The sequence below is a fragment of the Nansenia antarctica genome, assembly GCF_963989245.1.
Source record: "Nansenia antarctica genome assembly, chromosome: 5".
Taxonomy (NCBI): domain Eukaryota; kingdom Metazoa; phylum Chordata; class Actinopteri; order Argentiniformes; family Microstomatidae; genus Nansenia; species Nansenia antarctica.
This window is the reverse complement of record NC_137690.1, coordinates 42,731,937-42,750,490: the sequence shown is the minus strand read 5'-3', so window position 1 is coordinate 42,750,490 and position 18,554 is coordinate 42,731,937.

Genomic DNA, 18,554 nt, shown 5'->3' with positions numbered 1-18,554 from the left:
CACACACACACACAACGGCTATTGAGAGAGAGGGGAGGGAGTGTGACTCACCATCAATGGGAGACCTGCGCCTGGGAAGACGCACACAACCGTCCTATTCTGGCAGGGATGGATGAGAGGCAGACACGGAGCTCCTGGTCCACAGCCCTCAGTCGCTCCCTGTACTTGTTTTTGATGTACGTCAGGCTTGAAAAGCTCAGTTCGCACAAATACGTTGTAGAGAAGGGTAGAAGAATAGCAACGGCGCTACTTGAAGCTAGTGGGTACTCGTTTTCCACTGATACCCAAAACCTGTCCAAATCCATGTCCTGACATTTAATTTTCAATGTGCGATCTTCCCTGATCTCTGCCAGTTGCTCCTGTGTTGGCAGTGACAATTCACTTGAGCTCTTGAGTGCACTTGAACTCCAAGGATCACGGACCCAGTCAAACTCTGCATAAGACTCAGATGGAAAATAGTGCCTAAATCGCTCGTCAAGAGTTTTCATGCTGAGTGATGAGGTCAGAAAGTGTACTGCTGTTTGAAAACTGTTAAAGCTAAAATTCAATAAAGGCAGCCTGTTTCGTTTCAAGGTGTATAAGAAAAAGATATTTAATATTCCTCTATAGAAGGAGAAAGTTTACAGGTTCATCAGACGTATCTGATCATTCAAAGTTTCTCAGAAAGTCCAGATCATTCATTATATCTCAGTATTTATGCTCTCAGGTACCCTCAGGTAAGAGGTCCGCCCTCGGGTGAGGTCTAGACCAATCATGAACAATGGGTGTGGATTTGTACATTGAGGAAGATGATGGGGGATGAAGGTTTAAGGGGGAATCGACCCCCACTTTCTCCTAGAGACACAAAGATGTAAAAGGAACACAAAAGCCACAAACTGGTTTAGTCTGGTCCTAGAGTACTGGGTCTGGGGAAACACAAAGGTCCAAAACTGCTCTAGATGGCTTAGTCCATCTCGGTGCAGGTCAGGAGAAAAGAGAGCAATCAGGTCTTTGTAATCATTTAAATGTGTCTGTTGTCTAGCCAATGTCAAGCTTCAAGTAGAGAAACTGGTTTCATTGTGTGCTTACAACAGGAAATCAGTTTCTATAGCTTGCCCTAGATATCCAATTTACATTTAAATGTGTCTGTTGTCTGTTGTGAAGTTTGAATCTTAAATGTAGAAAAATGTCTTATTACATATAATAATTGTCTCTCACAATGCACACTACACAAGGGAAACATATCAAGCCTGCCCTGTTCCACAAAGGAACGCCAGAGTGTGAGCTTAGATCTGAAGCCACGCAGTTTGTCAGACGAGGTGAGAAGGTTTTCTTCTTTGCCTTGCATTTTAATGTTCAGCTCATTGAGATGCTTAAAGATATCGGCCAAGTACGCAAGTTTTGCGCACCATCGCTCATCTGCGAGCAGCTCTGCATGTGCATATTTCTCTCCTAATAGGAAGGTTTTCAGTTCTTCTTTTAACTCATACAGTCGGCCCAACACCTTCCCACGCGAAAGCCAGCGGATGGCTGTGTGTAGTAGCAAGCTATGATGCTCTGCTCCCATTTCCTCGCTCCCATTTCCTCGCATTTCCTCACAGACGGCTCTTTAGCGGGCGCGTCTTGATGAAATTAACAACGTCCACCGCTCTGTCCAGTACATCTGACAGCTCTTTGGGTAGCGTCTTTGCAACAAGTGCCTCTCTGTGAAGGAAGCAGTGGGTTGTTCGCATGCCTGGGTTTTGCGCTTTGACCCTACTGATGAAGCCCTTGGCACTGCCCGTCATAGCAGCCGCACCATCATTGCAAATACTGACAGTTATTCCAGCTTAATCCTCCCTTTTCAATGTACTCTGTTGTCAGACGATAAATCTCCTCTCCGGTCATTTTGGTAGGAAATGGTTTGCAAAATAAAAAATTCTCCCTGATACGGTCCCCGTCTACGAATCGAACATTTGCCAATAGCTGAGCATGCCAACTCACGTCTGTAGATTCATCAATTTGCAACAAAAATGTCCCCTTGCCTTGATTTTTTCCAAAACTATATCTTCAATATCTGCAGACATGGCATTGATTCGCCTTCCAATTGTACAGTCAGACAGCGGGACCTTTGCTATCTCTTTTGCAGCTTGTGGGCCTAGCATGTGATTAACTATTGCTGTGCATGCTGGGAATATAACGGACTCGGCAATAGTATGTGGCTTCTTCGCCTTAGCAATAATTTCGGCTACGAGGTAGCTAGCCTCCAATGCTTTATCAGAAACTTTGGCGCAATTCATCATCACCCGTTCTTGACGGCTATGCTGACTTTTCATCCGAACAAAGTATTCAGAATCCTTGCCAGCTTGTGATGGATGATTGGTTCTTAGGTGTTTTTTGAGTTTACTCTGGACCATCGCTTCATTTGACAGTTTCATGCCACATATTAAGCACAAAGGGAGAGGGCATGATGGATCCTCATTAGAGATGAAGCCATAATTTAAGTAGTTGTCATCGTATTGTCTTTTTTTGGCCTTACTGCTGGTATCTACCTTCGATGTAGAGCTGGATGGAGTTGGCTCTGTTTCAGAGTCAACCTTCGCTTCTTCTGGAGCCTTTCTTTTTAAAAAGCGTTCCATGATGCTACTTGTCTGCTACTTGTCTGCTACCTGTCTGCTAGCGCTCGAAATGTCTTTGCGCGGTAAATGAAAAAACAATGCAGGCTGCAGTGCAGACACACTGACCTTACGCTGAACCCGGTATTGACATTGTGACATGGGAAGACAGACAGATTTTGATGATGAATTGTATTGTATTGTATTATATTTATTTGTATATATTTATTTATTTAAATATTTATTCATTCATTCATATGAACGTCAGAATATATAATTATTTGACGGCACCCCTGAAGACACCAGGGGGCGCCCCAGTGTGCCGCGGCACCCCGGTTGAAAAACGCTGAGCTAGAGGAACGCGGTCTTCGCCAGGGGGTGCAGGGGAGTTAGCTAGCACTAGTTAGCTCGGCCCCTGGGTGAGCTAGAGAAACATGGTCTTCGCCGGGGATGCAGTGGAGTGGCCCGGTCTAGTTGTTCTTGTACATATATTTTATTATTATAGCAAAATTTGCACCGGTATCTCGTCCCACAGTTTTGGCACTAGGTAGACATGAGAGGTGTCAAAACGTGCAGCTCGTTCCAACTCGCGTAGCTATTGTCCGGCGGAAGGTTACGGCATACGGTTTACCCACAATGCCCCGTTTAGCGGACCAAAAATCCCATAGACAATGAATTGGAAAATATTGAAAACGCCACAGCTCGGCCTCTGGGTGACGTAAAGACACGGGGGTTTCGCCGGGGGGGGCAGGGTGGTGACCAAAACACACATACACACACTCACACACACTGACTTTTTGTGGAGAGAAATCGCCATTGAAATTCAATGGCAGAAAACGTTTTTTAACTTTTTGTACACATTTTGCAAACTGCTCCCACGGCTACAATTGTATGTCTATATTCACAATCTTTACATGGAAACGTAGAGCAACTCTTACTGTCACTTCAAATATTAACATATAAGCCCAAACATGAATCGTTTTTACGTTTCAGACGTTTGTTTGAGAGCTGGCCAAAGACAAAAGCAGGTCTGGTCAGAGCACGTTGCCGTAGCAACCACCAACTGTCACTTAACTCTTAAGGCCAATGCACACGGAGTGCGATTTTGTCGCACCACAAAATTCGATTTTCAACTCACACCATTGAAGTCTATGAGAAAATCTCATCCCAATGCACACGGCGTGCGATTGAATCGCACCGCGAAAATTTGATTCCATTAGTTTTGAATGGGACAAAGGCGGCCGATTTTGTCGCACTGTCAAATTTTGTCAAGGTTTGTGGTGCGACGGATTATTGCATCATAATGGGACAATTGGGAAAACTTCAACTGGTCTATCTAAATTAATTGACTCACTCATAACGGGGAGAGAGACTGGAGCATACATTTTACACGCGTCTTTCGGACATAGACAGCTAGCTTGCTGAGCATCAACAAATTTTCCATAACGTAAAAAGGAGGCAGTTGGTTGTGGGCCTACGAGATTCTGCAGTCTCACAATGAAATGAGAGTTCAACTTGGTCAACAGTTGAGGCTGTAGTGTACAGGAGGACCGCTCCAGACCACTTACTTCAGGTTGAACAGACAGGAGTTTGACGTGGATCTGGGAGACATTGGAGCCGTCGTCTCCAATATGTGACATGACGTCATCGCTTTGCTATGGAGGTGCAAACGGGAAAGGCTTGAAAAAAGCGTATTTTTTCTGAGCAAAATATCTGATTTAGTTTTTTTTTTATCAGACGCAACTTGAAGTTGTGAAGTACCCACTCGTTATTTTTTCGAGCAGTTTTACGATAGTTAAATACGTGTACTTAATCAACAAAATAAGCTTATTTTTAGCCTGATTTCTCCCGGGAAATACTCTTATTGTGGGAGGGGAGGAACTGGATCCAGGTTTTTTTCATTGGTCGATCGATGTGCTACTGGGAGGATTCAGGAAGCAGCACGCTATTTGTTTACACCAGAATTTGTTCGACCAGACTCTAAGGTAAGATCAGTGGAGCCCCTAGACTTTTGGGGGCCCTAAGCAAACAACATTATGGAGGCCCCTGGTAAGGGTCTTAGGCGGGTGACGATGTGGACATTTTAAAATGTATTTATTTCCCTGACACTAAAATATAATACGGTTTTACGAAGTTCGCGCATATGCGCGCGCTCGTGTGTGTGTAAGTAAAAAAAACAGTCTGAAAGACTAGCGTCTCTTTTACAAAGGAGCCCTGGCCAAGACAGCCACAATACAACAATTACATTTGACATAATAAAAGCACATAAAAACATGCAAAGCACATTACATAAAAACAGTAAAAACAGTACATGACCACAGGTACAGTAGCACACCTAGTACACATTGCGACATACTGGACCACAAGTAGCATACAAATTACATGCAACATGGAGCATGTAAATGATGCATGTAAATGCATGTAAATGATGGATCTTATCATGAATCATTTTTAAAGGCTTTAGTATAGGCTACATGATGTATTAACTATTTGTATTTTGTACCCAGATGTCAAATAAATACGTAACAAATGAATAGTTAAGTTAGCACCGCTGAACCAATGAGAAGGACGGGGGGGCGGTGCTTCCCATCGGTCCGGCCTATCAGTGTCCTAGATTTGCCGCTCGCTCCGGGCGGCACATAGAATCCGTTCTTTGGATAAAGGTCTCCAGACGTTTGGAGCGAGAGCAAAGCGGAAGTGGAAACGGCTGGCACCGCGAGACTAGCCAGCTATCAATAAACTACAATTCATCAGAGCAATTGCGCGTCATCTCCCTGTCATCAGAATGATCACGCCCCTTTTTGGGTGATAGAAGGGGAGAAGTTTGACTGGCGGTCAATGGGAATTTCTGGTCTTCGCTACTTTAATCCGATAAAATAAAAAAAACGTAGTGCGTTTTAGATATTAGGAGCCCAAATCCGATGGCCAGTTAGGCAAACTATATTATAGTGTCGTTGCCGATCAATGATCGACGTCGTTATATAGAGAAAATAATGAAATAGTCTAGGGGTTGATTCATCAGAGCAGTCATACGTCATCTCCCTGTCATCAGGGATTTGTAGTTCTTCATTTGATTTGCCGTGTAAATCCCCAGACTGCCCAAATCCGATTGCCAGTCAGGCAAACAATTATATAGTGTCGTTGCCGATCAATGATCGACGTCGTTATATGGAGAACATTTATGAAATAGGCAATGCATGTCTGTCCTTTCAGTCTGCCTCCATGAACCACCCGACCCAAAGGCCTGAGGTGTTGTAGGAGGTATGAATATAATTTAGGGGGTATTTAGTATAACAGGCTAATGGGTTTATTGTGAGTTTACTTTGATTGTTTGTTTATTGCCTAGATCACCGTATTGAGAAGTCATATGGTTATGGGGGATGATATTGCAAGGTAATTTAAGCACCTGCGCACCTTGCATGGTGGTAGTGGAGAGAGAGGGGAGCGATGTATTTTTGTTGACCGCATTATACGCATATTCTATACGCATTGTTTGTTATTTTTCTGGTTTTGATCGCTTATGGATTATTTTTGTACGTTGCCAAGTTTGATTGTTCTATTCAATAAATGCTCTAAAACGTACTTTTCACCTCAGCGGATTGTTTGGCGCGTCATACAATTACCAGCCAGACCCTGGTTGCGTCTCTCAGCGACTTTTTACTTTTGGCTCTATCTATCTATCTCGCTACAGGTGTCATATAACCCTAACCCATATCCTGCCATATAAAAGTACCTTATTGAATCTCCAGGTAATGTATTTCTGACATCCATCACTTTTGCTGTCGTTAAGATACTTTATTTTTCTGTTTTGGTAGTCTGTCCAATGTGACAATTGCCCTCCTCCACCGGCCCTAGTTTTGGATCTAGCTTGCTGTTCATTATTTTCATGATAAAACGTCATAACATCTTCATATACACCATACAGTAGACACTGAACAGTAGACATAAGACATGTTCATAAATGTTTATCTTATATGTGTATATGTTTGTGAATATGTGAATATGTTTTCTGTTTTTTTGCACCTTCGGAAGAGCCACTACAATTTCATTGTATAGACAACTGTACAACGACAATAAAGTCTATTCTATTCTATTCTATACAGGATAAATACTGATTAACAGTAGGCTACTTTGGCAAATGCCCATTGAACAGATTTATTTATTATCCTATCTTAAGAAAACTAATGTAACACTCCCATCTGGAAAAAAAAAAGTTTTGGGAAAAAAAAAAATTGGGGAAAAAAAAGGTGGAGGCCCTTTTTGTTTGGTGGCCCCAAGCAATTGCCTTGGTTGCCTCTATGGACGGGGCGCCTCTGGGTAAGATCTTCTATGTATGTAAATAGCGCCTTTGTTAGTTAAGTTAGTTGTTAGTTACTAGTTGAAACCAGTGTGTTCGTGTATTTAGACATTTCTTTATTATTACCCACTAGCAACTAACTGAAAGCACATTGTTCCAGTCTGCACTAAGCTGGCCACCATTGTTGTTAGCATGCTAGTGTAACCCCTGCCATATGGGCGGGGCCTGAGTTCTATTTTAAATAAGTGGCGGTATTACCTGTAATAATAAACTATTCAAATTATGACGATCGGTGCCTCCATTAACTATGTGGAAGTATTTTAAATAGGACTTCCTTTTTAATCCTTTTAATGTATTTATGTTTTAATATATCATAAGAATTGCCTATTACCTGTTTATGACACAACACAGTGGCTTTAAATGCAAATACCAAAGGGTATATATTTATTTACTAAATGCTCAATTTAAAGTGTTGGTAGTCAATTATAATGTTATACAAAGTCAATAGACAATATTCACAATACAATGTCAACAGACAATATCACAATATCACATAACAAAATATAGGCTCAAAGCCTATTCCAATTCCTTTCAAGGAAATAAATGTAATGTTTCCAATAAACTCAGTCAACTCAAAGGATTCACAATTGTACAATATATCATTAAGTAAAATAAAAAGGTGGGCCCACACTCACACACACACGCACTCTGTAACTCAGTCCATTAACCAGTGTTACCGTTGCAGCTGACGTTGCTTGTGAGCGGGGGGGCCTTGAAACAGATATGGCCACTTCACTCGTTTACACGAGCCTAAAATAAAAGCACGTGCGTGGTTCAGTACTCACGTAACCTCGTGGGGGACTCGTAGGTAAACGAGGGGTTTGAAAGATCAGAAAAAAAGAGGCAGAGATTAGGGGGGATGGGGTCCAGCGCTCTCCCAAGAGCGCAGGAGAATGATTGAAGTACACTGGCGCGAAGATTCACTGGACGGTCTCGAGTTACCCCAGGCGATTGGAAACGGTCTCCGTGTTAGTCCACCGGAGAGCTTTCCTTTTGCTTGGTCTCTCGACTTCCAATTCTGAATTAACAGAATACACTGAGCTACAAAATCCAATAGCTATTTCGTTTTGATATAGCTAGAAACAATTTATCACTCAGCAAATGCTAGCAACATGCTAACGTAATTATGCTAAGCTAACCGCTTGCCGCGATTAGCTCTACAGTCAAATAACTGTACAACGAGTAGATGTAGCTTATAAACAAACACCAGACATATGTATTTACCTCTGGTAGCTTCAATGTGCACCAACATCCAAAGGAATAACTGTTCGTTGATTCCCGAATTGTTATACACACAGCATACAGGTCTTACTTCACTCGAAGATGTCCTCAATCATTCTCTCACGTTACTTAGTGCAACCTATCGTTATTAGTACAAATCCCGCCCCCTCTATCTCAGCATACATTACAGTTGGCTAGCTCTTCCCGATGGACCAATGAAATAAAGAAATTAATGAATGACATTCATATCATGTAGTATAACCAATGAGCGAACTCACATTAGAGCTTGTAAACAAGTACACATTATAAACGTATAACCATGTTAATAACCGTGTACATAACCATGAAATGATGCTTATTTATTAAATGGACTTATTTATTGAAATGCTCATAGCTCACTTTAGTAGCTGGGCTACACTAGCATTGTTGTAGCTCGGAAATGTCTGTCTATGTTGTAAGTACGGTTAGTATGTCTACGTTGTAAAAGTTGTGTGTAAGACTCATGTTCAGTGTGTAATACTGGAATACTGTAACATGTCAATGTAATAGATTACAGAAATGTTAAAAGTTTAAAAACATGTGTTGCTTTCTTTGTTAGAAACCATCTAGCCGCTAGTTGGCTAACGCCAAACACACTACTCTAATGTTTTTCTTCTCTTCCTCTTTTTTCTATTATTACCTTCTCCCTTACTTCCACTTCCCCACTGACCATCATCTACTACCTGGACCTGGAGGAACTATGCAACTCTGCACCAGCACTTTAGGTAATTATCATGGTCATGTATTAGGCTAGCTATTTTATGAACATGGTATGGTAGTATTTTATGAACATGGTATGGTAGTATTTTATGAACATGGAGTGCCAGTAACTGTAGGCAATATGTTAATGTACTATCTTCCTTCTGTTGCAGCTTTGATGCCCCCCACCCCACCAGACACAGCAGCTCAACAACTCAGAGCCGAGTGCTCATTGAAGTACACCACACACTCTGGCAATATTTTGTTGAATAACAAGAACAGTTGGGCATAGATACAGCATTTTGAACTGTGTCATGATTTATTAGCTATTGATAGTCAATTCACAGACCTTGCATGCTTACCTGTGTATAGTCTGTTGTATGTTCTCAGTTGTTGCCCTCAGTTCCAACTATACTTGTACTTGTTGCATGGCAAATAAAACTTGAAACTGAACTATGAGGCTGGACATTGACTACTGAGCCCTACACTATTTCCAGCACAAGACATCAGCAAATTACTCTTAGTTATTCTTATTCTGATTGATGATTTGTTTGGATCATTAAAAGAATAACAGTTACAACTACCTTAATGCCTCCGTAATAATAAGCTGGCTAATTAGCTACAGTAATACCATTGCTAGGTGATAATGTTAGCAATAGTTAGCTATGTACTGTAAAGTTCTCTTTGAAAAGTATATCTGACCCAGTGACTAACACTAATGTTTGCACACTGATTGTACTTTGCACAGCTTGTCGCACTATTGTTCTGCTGTAGTGCGACTACCATCACTTATACTTATCACTTTATTACTTATCATTACTTACTTTACTTATTTACTTATTATTGTGACTATGTACCTTGTTGAAGAACCAAAGCGAAAGTTTTTTATTCTTGTGTACTGTGAAATAAATTCTGATTCTGATTGAATACTTTTTTGTATCATTAAAAGACAGTAACAATAACAGTTACAACAACCATAAATAATAATAAGCTGGGTAATTAGCTTAGGTAATACCTTGCTAGGTAATAATGTTATAGCTGTATAACTATAGCTGTCTGACCCAGTGACTAACAATGACAGGTATTGACAGCTGACAATCTAGAGGGAGAGTGGTTGGGGGTGGGGTTAACCAGCTATTGTTACCACCCATTACCTGCCTGTGTGAAGGTGTGAAAAAGTCAAAAATCTTTGAAGGCCGTTTTCTCAGGATTTAGTTTTCAAGGTTAACAAGTTTCAAATACTCATGTCGTCTTCATTTCCCCCCCAATTTCTATGTATGACACATCATTTGAAAGCTTACAATCTGTAGTTTAAGCATATGTAAAACACTAAAAAATGACTTTGCCCCCTCCATGATCATTCCACCACATCGTGTCACATATGCCAACTACATTGCGAGAGTATAAAATCTGTGCTTTTAGGAGGGTATTGTACTAGTGCCAAAAAACGAGAGTCGTAGGCGGAGCGGAGACATTACGGAGCTAGCATCAAAACACTAGTCTATTACGCTACTGTACTCTTATAAACTGTTTAATAACTGCTTCCAATACAAACGGAACCAAATTAATTGTAACAGTAGTTTGAAAAACATTAGTGTAACATAACATACATGCAATTTCAAAGTACAAATATAGTGTTGTCAGGGCTTGACATTAAGCTTTTTCAGTGAACTTATCTATAACTTTGCATACGTGCATTCTTATGAATATGTTGGTTTTGTTTTTGATGAAATACGTGCTTTAGGGAGGGTATTAAGTTATTTAACATGATGGCATATATACATGTGAATAAAATATGACTAAAACGGTAATATCATTGTTGTTATTTGTATTTTGTACTGTGCAGCCAAAAAGGCTATCGTAAATCTTTGAGCAAGTAACATTATTTATACTTATAATATATACTATACTATATATATTATATTAGTTTACTCAAAGATCTACGATAGCAGTGGCGGCTGGTGCTAAACATTTTGGGTGGGGCACAGGTTATGGGGGCATGCTCCACGGGGAAGAATATCAACTTTAAAATCTGGATTTACAGTCGATTTTAGCATGAGAATAGCTCTACCCCCCTGTACAGACCTCGCCATCCCCTCTACCCCCCTGTACAGACCTCTTCATCCCCTCTACCCACCTCTACAGACCTCTTCATCCCCTCTACCCCCCTGTACAGACCTCTTCATCCCCTCTACCCACCTCTACAGACCTCTTCATCACCTCTACCCACCTCTACATCCCCTCTACCCACCTCTACAGACCTCTCCATCCCCTCTACCCCCTGTACAGACCTCTCCATCCCCTCTACCCTCCTCTACAGACCTCTTCATCCCCTCTACCCCCCTGTACATACCTCCTCATCCCCCCTACCCCCCTGTACAGACCTCTTCATCCCCTCTACCCCCCTGTACATACCTCCTCATCCCCCCTACCCCCCTGTACAGACCTCTCCATCCCCTCTACCCCCCTGTACAGACCTCTTCATCCCCTCTACCCCCCTGTACATACCTCCTCATCCCCCCTACCCCCCTGTACAGACCTCTCCATCCCCTCTACCCCCCTGTACAGACCTCTTCATCCCCTCTACCCCCCTGTACAGACCTCTTCATCCCCTCTACCCCCCTGTACAGACCTCTTCATCCCCCCTACCCACCTCTACAGACCTCTTCATCCCCTCTACCCCCCTGTACAGACCTCTTCATCCCCCCTACCCACCTCTACATACCTCCTCATCCCCCCTACCCCCCTGTACAGACCTCTTCATCCCCCCTACCCCCCTGTACAGACCTCTTCATCCCCTCTACCCCCCTGTACAGACCTCTTCATCCCCTCTACCCCCCTGTACAGACCTCTTTATCCCCTCTACCCCCCTGTACAGACCTCTTCATCCCCCCTACCCCCCTGTACAGACCTCTTCATCCCCTCTAGTGAGTGTGTGAGTGTGAGTGTGTGTGTGTGTGTGTGTGTGTGTGTGTGTGTGTGTGTGTGTGCGTGTGCTGAATACATAAACAAACAAGCTAAAAGACGACAATAGAAAACGTACCATGCTGACGATATTACTAAATGTTTGAAGTAGCTTTTATCTTAGCTGACTCTCTTACCTTCAGGTCGAGTTTGTGTATTCTGGCTTCGCAAAACACCAACAGTAGCAGGCTAAACACAGCCGGTGCGGAGATTGCGACCACAAACGAAGTTTGACTTCGGTAATAGGTCCAGTTGTAATATCCTCAAGTTGGGAACAAAAGATGCCTCCTTCTAATCCATTTGTTCAATTTGTTTACAGAAAGAAATCCTCCTAAATCCTCGGTTATACGATTTTCCCATTTTCCCTGCCTTTGTATAAACTTGCTTTATAATTAAATTTGGTCTGGGTGGTCCTAATTCCTTTACTGTTAATTTCTCCTGGTTGCTACGACGGCTGAACGGTGTTTCTAGCCGCCATAGCGATGGTGAAGCTAGCTCGTCTAAAGCTACGCCGGACATGACGTAAGCACGTACGATTCTTTGTGCATGTCCCAAAACCCCATAGACAATTGACCGAATGGCCTGAAGTTACCAAAATAGATTTTACATGCAAGTCTACGAGAACAGCCTAGTGCAATTTCGAGTAGACTGAAAGTTGCCCCGAAAGGGGCGGGACTTGAAGCTGATTGGAACATACTCCACAGAACACTAGCTGATTGGACTATGATATACTCCACAGAACACTAGCTGATTGGACTATGATATTCAGAAGCAACACTGTCTTGAAGTCATAGAAAAAAAATCTCTCTCTTCTCCCTTTGGTGGGGCATTGTCCAATTGCCCCTAATGAACCAGCCTCCCCTGTACGATAGTGTTTTTGGCTGCACGGGGTTGCCAGATTTCTAGCACGACTGAATGACCAGCCAAATTGTACACACGTTGTATAGACACTGTCCACTGAAAACCGGACATCTGGCAACCCAAAATAAATATTTACTCTACTGTACGTACGTTGTTAACTGAAATGCATTATATAGGTCCTCAGTTGAATATATTGTGTTTATCCTATGCCCAGGTTAATGAGGGGATGCAGTGTTGTTGTTGTACCACTGGGGGGCACTGCATAAGACTGCAGGCTTGTGTGTTGTTAATATGTTGATGTGTTGATGCACTTGTCCGAGTTGTTGTCTACCATTCTAAGTTAGCTCGGCTGAGCGAAAGAGTTTTATTCCTTTTGGTGAGGAGAAAATAAAACCATGCCCGAGGGCAAAACAGTTCATCGTCTCCGATATTGATTCTCCCCGAGTGCAACGTAGGTGGAAGCTGCCATCATAAACGTTAACATACGTGTATATAATTTACCGGTAACCTGAATGGATGAAAGCTCATAACTTGTCAACCAGTCAACCTGACATCTTCAATTGTGGATGGAGCAATCATCTATTTTAACGGTTTGACAGTCAAGGGCAAGATATGAACATCACCATCTGCCAGCCACTACACCTATATAGCCCACAGCTGCCACTATACACATTACTAGCTCTATGAATTACTGCATGCATGATTTATTTCCGTGTCATGCCACTTAGCTACACGGCCCATCTCACATACAAGACACCTATATTACATAATAATAACAATCGAGCATGTAGGCACAAAAATTATGTCCAGTTGTATCTTGTAGAAATTGTGGAAGCAAGGCAAGCAATATTGGTAGAGCCTATTGTAATCAGCCTGGCTGGTCCGACTACGTAACAATTGAGAATGGAATGTTGTGGTGCGACAAAATCGCATCGCACGCCGAGATTTTTTCATAGACGTCAATGGTGTGAGTTGAAATTTTTAATTTTGCTGTGCTACAAAATCGCATCGCACGCCGTGTGCATTGCAATCGAATGTTGTCGCACCACAAAATTCGATTTTCAACTCACACCATAGAAGTCTATGGGAAAATCTCATCTCAATGCACACGGCGTGCGTTTTAATTGCACCGCGAAAATTCGATTCCATTCGTTTTGAATGGGACAAAGCACACGCCGGCCGATTTTGTCGCACTGTCAAATGTTGTCAAAATTTGTGGTGCGACGGATTATTGCGTCACAATGGGACAATTGGGAAAACTTCAACTGGTCTATCTAAATTAATTGAGTCACTCATAACGGGGAGAGAGACATGTTTGACTGTCTCCTTTTTTGAAGAGAAGTTAAAGGCTGAAGGTCTGACCCAAAAGGTCTGATACAGTACATACACCTACGGTACATTAAGGGTTTATGACGTACAACATTATCATTTCATTTTCATATCATATATTTCAAATACATACTGGACACAACGGATAATGGATGCCATTTGGTAAACCTCATCTTCTTTTCAGTGTGCCAGGCACATCATTCACTAAGTCATTAGCAATTTCTCGCCTTTTCGCTAATTGCATGACGACATCAATGACCTATTTTAAAACATATTTTTAACTCTCCAAAACAATGTGTGACTTTGCGAGGCAGGATAGGGTGAAACAGAAAAGGAATCAGACATGTAAACATATTTTGTTTCTTGACTGTGTGTTTCTATGACGTGCTGAAGGTTGAAGGCTATTGTAAATCTTTGAACAAGTAACGTTATTTATACTTATAATATATACTATACAATATATATTATATTAGTTTACTCATCTACGATATAGTTTTTGGCTGCACGGGGTTGCCAGATTTCTAATCTAGCACGACTGAATGACCAGCCAAATTATACACATGTTGTATAGACACTGTCCACTGAAAACCGGACATCTGGCAACTCAAAATTAATATTTACTCTACTGTACGTAGGCTACGTGTATGTAAAAATGGATGACGAAAAGCTGATAACGTTTATTCAGTGCCATAGGGAGCTATACGACCCCAGCTATGAGATGTATAAGGACATAACTAGAAGAGACCAATCATGGAGAGCAATATCTGTTGCTATCGGATTATCTGGTAAATTAGCTACTTCAGATAACTAATGTTAGCGTGCAGCTCTCACCCAGACTAGCTAAGTAGCCCCCTAAGTAGCCCCCATTTCATGCTACGGGACTAACACTCATCCTGCGGGGGTGGTGTGTTCGCAGCTGGTTAGGGCCGCGGAAGAGCTAGCCAGTCAGTGGGCTTTATTGTTTAGGCCTAGTAAGATAGTCGGAACTGGGGCGTCCACTAGGAGTGTCACCCAGCTGCAGCCGTCTATTGGGAAGTGTTGGCCCGCCGTCACACTTCCTCTGTTCCTGCGCCACCGATGGTCAGCCAGACGGACTCTTACATATTGAGCCTCATCGGTTGGACGCAGTGCACCGCTCAGACCCCACGGGGGGGGTCTCAAATACCCAGCGAGTTACGTGCCCTTTTAATTATTTACTATTCAGCCAATATGTCCAATGTTTGTCTTATTTATAGTCCTATGATTATTTGAATGAGATAAATTTGTACTACTGTATATTTATGATGATTAATTGAGATGCATGGTCAGTTGTGGAAGTTGAGTCCTAGGGGCAATAAGCTAGATGTTGGACTTGAGTAGCCTAAGCCAATTTGCATATTTTAGTGTGTCGTGTAGTGGTGAGCACCCGGTCTTGCTGACCGCCCCTTGTAGTGGAGTTGTGTGGTGTCCTATGGCCTCGTGTCGGCCCGTATGGTTATGCTGTGGCTCGATATGAGCGTGCTTCTATGTGTGGCTTTATGAGCGTGCTGTGGCTCCAATAGAGCGTGCCTTTTTTGTACACTGTTTGTAATGGTAATTAGGGAAACCAGGTCTAACTTATTGAACTATGCCGTCCTCCGAATCTATGTCCGCCTGATCATCGCCCATAATAATGAAGTGGCTTTTATAATACACCTTTCTGGCTGTGTGTTTTGTGCGCTCCCTCTCCTGACATTTTACCAGTGGTGTGCCGTCAGGGCCAGCAAGGCCTTCTCTGCTGGCCTAAACATCATCAGAATATACATTTTATTTTAATATATTTTTTCCACAAATATGTATTAATGATTCCCCATAGTCTATTCTCTTCATTTCATAGCTTTCCTCTTGGTTGCGCTGCTTCCAGTCTCCGATTGAGATTTGGAGGGCTGGCCTTTATGTTAGAGCTTTTATCCAATCAAAATGTGTTGCTAGGGGGCTCCAAAATCTGCCCAGCCTGCACGCTAAACGGTGCCGCGGATTCGACCTGTAACTTAACGTTGGAACGAGAAAACCTGTGGCGTTCCTAGTAAACCTACGTAGATGCGAGCAAAAGCAACAACGGCGCCTGCTGTAAGGCTCAATGATGTCAGCACCCAGCACGTCTTTTGATTGGATATGCACTATTGATACGCACTATTGATACGCACTATTGATATTCACTATTGAGATGTGTAACTATGCCGGTAGATGTGAAACTTTTTGAAAGTGCCAGGGAAACGGAGCGCCACAACGAAAGCTTTCGTTGACTGATCGATAATACTGATCGATTGTGTCCTGTTTTTGGGTAAACAATAACTTTCATTTAGGGGACACGATAAAAGCGCCGAGTCCACAAACAGGAAACTACGTTGAGCTTCTTTCTTTTCTGGCTGAAAACAACCCAGATTTACATTACCACCTGTCCACAAACAAAGTGTTTACTGGGACGTCAGGCAAAATACAAAACGACCTGATTTTTGCTATTGCTGAAGTGATGAGAAGAGATCAAAATGGAGATTAAAAAGGCACCCTTTGTCGCTATTGTGGTGGACGAGACGACAGACGTGGGTAATGTAGCGATCTTAAAGATGTTAGTTTAACACTCTTCATTGTAAATGCGGATTTATTGATTAAAAATGCTTCGGAAATATTAATATAACTCTGTTGTACTTGTCTGACTATGTTAAGGTGATGCAACGCCCGGTTATACTGTGTTTCTGTCTAGTTTCTAGAGCCATGGCGTCATAACGATGGTATTAAGAGGTAGAATAATTCAGGTAGGAATGTGTCGGACATCACTGAAGGCCTAGGTGTGAAATGCACCGCCCGCCACTGCATTTTACCAATACACCTAAATCAGGGGACCCACATATTTTATTACAATATGTCCAGTTGTATCTTGTAGAAATTGTGGAAGCAAGGCGAGCAATATTGGTAGAGCGTATTGTAATCAGCCTGCCTGGTCCGACTACGTAACAATAAAGTAACAATTGAGAATGGAATGTTGTGGTGCGACAAAATCGCATCGCACGCCGTGTGCATTGGGATGAGATTTTATCATAGACTTCAATGTTGTGAGTTGAAAATCGAATTTTGTGGTGCGACAAAATCGCATCGCACGCCGTGTGCATTGCAATCGAATGTTGTCCGGCGACAAAATCGCACGCCGTGTGCATTGGCCTTTACAGGTGTCCCTCTGATCGACAGCAGCAGGTAGGGTAAGAACGAGAGGGAGACAGAGAGAGAGGCGCACACGCACACACACACACACACACACACACACACACACACACACACACACACAACCCCACAACTTGGCCTCTGGGTGAGCTAGAGGAACGCGGTCTTCACCGGGGGGTGCAGGGGAGTTAGCTAGCACTAGTTAGCTCGGCCCCTGGGTGAGCTAGAGAAACATGGTCTTCGCCGGGGATGCAGTGGAGTGGCCCAGGGGGGGGAGGGGGCAAGCACACTTCACAATTTCCACAGGAATTGTCGCTGTCTAGTTATTATTATTATTTTAACGCATGGAACGGAATGAGGGACGGTATCAACCACATTCCATGCATTATGATTCCATTCCTTATTCCATTCCTTCCATACCATTCCATTCTACCTCCACCAGTCTCCCCTGAGTCTAGTGTGGTTATCCCCTATATGAAAGCCCAATCAGAACGACCCATCTTCCCCTCCTATCCCTTCCACCACAAACCTCAATCAATATGCCGACTAGACAAGCATAGAGAAGGAGACAAACACTCCAGGTCTCTAATGTCCGTTCCCTGGGTACTGGTTCAACTATCCCTTTAACCTGCCAGTCCGTGGGAGTCGTCACTTTGTGGTTGCCAACCTCTATTTAGAGTACAAATACAACTTGATACTGTTTCACGCAAGGCCTAGCGGTGTACTCTGACGTGGGTTCCATCTCCACTGATGTGTCCATCGCGTTCTTGAGCTCTTTTTTTTCTTTTTTCCTCCTATTGTTTTCCATTTCTTCATTCCCTCATTTCATCCTCTTTATATGTTCCAGACACGCCGTCCACCACGGACACGCCGTCCACCACGGCTCCTGTTCCCCCGGCCTCTTGACCGAGAAATCTGAGACATGTTTTCCTCTTCCTGACTTGTAACATGTCAGCTAGCTGCTAGGAACCAAAGAGAAACACTTGCACTCTGGTTCCCCCTCTCACTCCTACCTCCCCCCCTACCATGCCCTGTCAAAACTCTCACTCCTACCTCCCCCCCTACCATGCCCTGTCAAAACTCTCACTCCTACCTCCCCCCCTACCATGCCCTGTCAAAACTCTCACTCCTACCTCCCCCCCTACCATGCCCTGTCAAAACTCTCACTCCTACCTCCCCCCCTACCATGCCCTCTCTCACTCCTACCTCCCCCCCTACCACGCCCTGTCAAAACTCTCACTCCTACCTCCCCCCCTACCATGCCCTCTCTCACTCCTACCTCCCCCCCTACCATGCCCTCTCTCACTCCTACCTCCCCCCCTACCATGCCCTCT